Below are 4273 nucleotides of genomic sequence, written 5' to 3'. Positions count from 1 at the left end.
TTTGGTCCTTTAATTTATTGATTTATTTTGGACAGGTTTTGTTGGATTACAAAAACCGTCCAAATTGAAGACCAAGTCAACCCAATTTCGGCTACGCATGGTTGTCCACATAAACCACTTTTTGGTTTAATTACACAGGGTCCTTGCAATGTTAAAGAAATTAGAGATTTTCCCTAAGTTTTAAATTTTACCGAGTCTCAGTCGTGAGTTGTTATGGCATTTAAATTACTTAAAAATAAAGCAAAATTCAACTCAAAATCCACTAATCATGCCCTTCCACTCATTGAAGAAGCTTGAAGAGACTAAACCTCTCTATTTTTAGCAAACTACTCTCCTCTCTTAACTTATAAATAAGATTTCATTTCACCATTCCTAATCATCCCTCATCCCTCATCATTCTCTCTTTTCTCTCAATTCTCTTTAGCATTTTTCATTCCCCACGCTTAGCATCATCTCTTCATAGAGATTTTAGCAATTAAGCCTCTTAAAAACCCTTGGTCGACTACCTAGGAGAGCCATCAACAAAGGAGCAAAGCGAAGGAGCCTCGTCGGTCAGAGTCTTGGGTGACAGCCACTTTGATTTAGGTTTAATCTTTCTTTTCTTTGATTTAATCTGAAAATGTTTGCTATGTGTTCTTTTTTCTTGTTACAACAATGTTAGCTTAATTTTATTTAAGCTAGGATGATTGCTTTGATTAAATAATATTTATTTGATTCAGGCTTATAATGTTTGCGTCTCAATCAATCATGTTTTCAATTAAAATCAAGTCTGTATTTCGTTCATATGTGATTGAAATGCACCTGAATTAGCTAAGCGATCCTAACCAGACGACAACTAGTGGACACATAATTGAAATGTGCATGCTCAATTTAGATCCTAACCCGATTAAATTGCAGGTTGCATAAAAACTCTAATCAAGCTCTATTATCTACATAGTTGTTAGATTTGTGTGATTAAACTGTTTCAAACCTAACACGTCCTTGTTACCTCGCACGAATGCTAAGAAACCCTTAGTAAATAAGGATCAGTAAAATGCATATTTACTAAGTAAAGATTCCGAAAGGACCTAATGTGGTTTCCAAACTCATGAAAGATCGAGTTGCCATAGAATGTTTTTCTGAATGTTATTAAGCATGAGTTTAATTAAAGTAATTATCCTAGTTTATTTATGTTATAATTGTTGCAAATTGTGTTTAATTTTTCTAAAATCTATTTCATTCATATAGTTTGCATATTTAGGATAATTTGCATTGGGGATAATTGCATTTAGTTTAATATATTTAATTTTAATCATCACTTCTCAATCATATTGTGTTTTTATTTACCAAGTTGTTAATATAATTTTACAATTAAGTGATTTAACACAAATACAATCCCTGTGGAGACGATAACTCGATACTTACTTATTACTTGATAACGGCAGTGTACACTCGCACAAACTTATGCGTTACAAGTTTTTGGCGTCATTGCCGGGGATTGTTAATTGTTGCCATAGTCATTTTTTTGTGAAATTATTTACTTCCAATTTGGTTTATGTCTAACGTTACTAACTTATTCTTTTTAATTTTGCGATTTTCTTTTCAAATGTTTATGAGCATAGATCAGATTATCGATTTACTCCCTGTAGACCCTAAAATTGAGTGAACTTTTAGACAAAGAAGACGTGAACGAACAACTCAAAGACAAGTCGAGATGGACCTTGGAAATCAGAATCAAGAACAAATTAATGAAGCTGACCGTGTACGAAATCCCTTACTTATTGCCGATGATAGGGATTGATGCATCAGACAATATGCTGTGCCACTTTTCAGTGAGTTAAATTCAGGAATTAGAAGGTCAGTTATTGAGGCAACCCAATTTGAATTGAAATCAGTGATGTTTCAGATGCTCCAAATGGTGGCCAATTTAGTGGTATGCCCATGAAAGATCCACATCTCCACCTTCGATTGTTTATGGAGGTGACTGATTCATTTAAGATAGCCAGTGTGACTGAAGATGCATTGAGGTTGAAGTTGTTTCCATACTTGTTGCGAGATCGAGCACGAGCATGGCTCAATTCATTGCCACAGTTCCATATCTACATGGCAAGAATTGGCAGAGAGATTTTTGGTTAAGTATTTTCGCCTAGCAAAAAAGTGAAGTTGAGGAACGAGATCACAACTTTCCAACAATTGGATGACGAGTCTTTATATGAGGCTTGGAAGCGATTCAAGGAGTTACTTCGTAAGTGTCCTCATCATGGGATTCCTCATTGTATCCAGTTGGAGACATTATATAATGGTCTCAATGCACATACAAGATTGATGGTAGATGCTTCTGCGAATGGTGCAATTTTATTTAAGTATTATAATGAGGCTTATGAGATCATTGAGAGGATCGCGAGTAATAACTATCAATGGCCAATAAATCGAACAACTTCAGGAAGACGTGTAGTTGGAGTTCATGAAGTCGATGCCTGCAGTCCATTATTAGCTTAGGTATCATCTATTTCCTCTATGTTAAAACAGTTTACTGCTAATAGTGCTAATAATTTTGTAGCTCAGCCACCAAGGTCGTTTGAACTAGTTTCCTGTGTGTATCGTGGGGAAGGTCATTCTAGTTTCCTGTGTGTATCATGGGGAAGGTCATTCTTTTGAAAATTGTCCATCAAATCCCGAGTCAATGTACTATGTAGGGAACCAACATCAAATAAGAGTGGATAAGGACCCCAGTCCAACTTTTACAATCCTTCATAGTGTAATCATCCTAATTTTTCTAGGAGCAACCAAGGAAATGGATCGAACAACAACTTATTGCAGCATAGACCCAACCAATCTCAACGGTTTAATCAGCAAGCTCCAAAACCACTTCAAGCTGAGGCATCAAATAGTTTGGAGAACTTGCTGAAAGCGTACATGGCAAAGGATGACGCTTTGATCCAAAACCAAACAGCAACATTGAAAAATTTAGAAAGCCAAATGGGTCAATTAGCTATGGAGCTTCGTAATAGACCGAAAGGAACCTTGCGGAGCAATATTGAGAATCCAAGAAATTTGGGTAAAGAACATATCAAGGTAGTGGCATTACGAAGTGGTAAAATTTTGGAACACCGATTAATTGATGTCTAAGATAATCCTGTTGAGAAGAATCAACCAGCTGTTGAAATTCCTACACCAAAAGAGTCAGAATCTGTAAAGACTGACAAGGAAAATCCTAACTTAGTGAATTCAGATACTTTAACATCTTTTTTAGATGCAGATTTACCTAATCAGAAAAGTTATATGATTCAACCGAAAGTTCCATCACCTCCATATCCGCAAAGATTACAGCAACACAAACAGAAACAAGAGGTGCAATTCAAGAAGTTTTTGGATGTTCTAAAGCAGTTACACATCAATATTCTATTGCTGGAGGCTTTAGAACAAATGTCAAATTATGTGAAGTTTATAAAGGATATACTATCCAATAAGAAATGACTGAGTGAGTATAAGATTGTTGCCTTCACAAAAGATGCAGTGAGTTGTTACAGAACAAACTGCCACTGAAATTGAAAGACCCAGGAAGCTTTACTATGCCCTGAAACATTGGTGAATTTTATTGTGGTAAAGCCTTGTGTGATTTAGGAGCGAGTATCATTTTAATGCCTAAGTCTATTTTTGAAATGCTAGGGATAGGTGAAGTACGACCTACAACAGTGATGCTTCAGCTAAGAGATAGATCTTTAGCATATCCCAAGGGAAAGATCGAGGATGTTTTGGTAAGAGTTGATAAATTTATTTTTCCTGCTAATTTTATTGTCTTAGATTCTAAAGTAGTTAAGGAAGTGTTGATCATCCTTGGGAGACCTTTCTTAGCCTCAGAAAGAATGAGAATTGATGTACAGAAAGGTGAACTCACCATACGAGTTCAAGACAATCATTTAACCTTTAACATTTTTAAAGCGATGAAATTTTCCGATCCAACAAAAGAGTGTTCAGTTATGGAAGAGATAGAAACCTTGGTTTCTATGGAAAGAAATTTTGAAGAAGATCAATTGGAGAAAACCTTAGTTATTAAACCTTTGGAGGATGAAGAAGGTGAAGAAAACATGGCTTTGATGGAAGCCAACCAAGAAATTTTATTCAATCCACATAGTTTGAACCGTTAGAGTTAGAAGTTAAAGAATTTGTGCAACCCAAGTTGCCAATTGAATAGCCACCTAAACTTGAACTAAAGGTATTTCCTTCTTATTTGAAATATGTTTATTTAGGTGACTATTCCACTTTACTTGTGATTATTTCAGTAGAATTGATG

At 35.4% G+C, this 4273-nt stretch overlaps 1 non-coding gene across 1 annotated transcript; it reads right to left on the bottom strand.

Annotated features, from left to right (window-relative positions):
- Positions 1-2139: 2139 nt before the first annotated feature.
- Positions 2140-2246, bottom strand: LOC121203982 (small nucleolar RNA R71). Its single transcript, XR_005898910.1, has one exon. It is a non-coding gene; the product is annotated as a small nucleolar RNA R71 (small nucleolar RNA).
- Positions 2247-4273: the final 2027 nt, after the last annotated feature.

This window comes from Gossypium hirsutum, chromosome A07 (genome assembly GCF_007990345.1).
Source record: "Gossypium hirsutum isolate 1008001.06 chromosome A07, Gossypium_hirsutum_v2.1, whole genome shotgun sequence".
NCBI lineage: Eukaryota > Viridiplantae > Streptophyta > Magnoliopsida > Malvales > Malvaceae > Gossypium > Gossypium hirsutum.
This window is presented reverse-complemented; position numbering and strand designations above follow the sequence as displayed.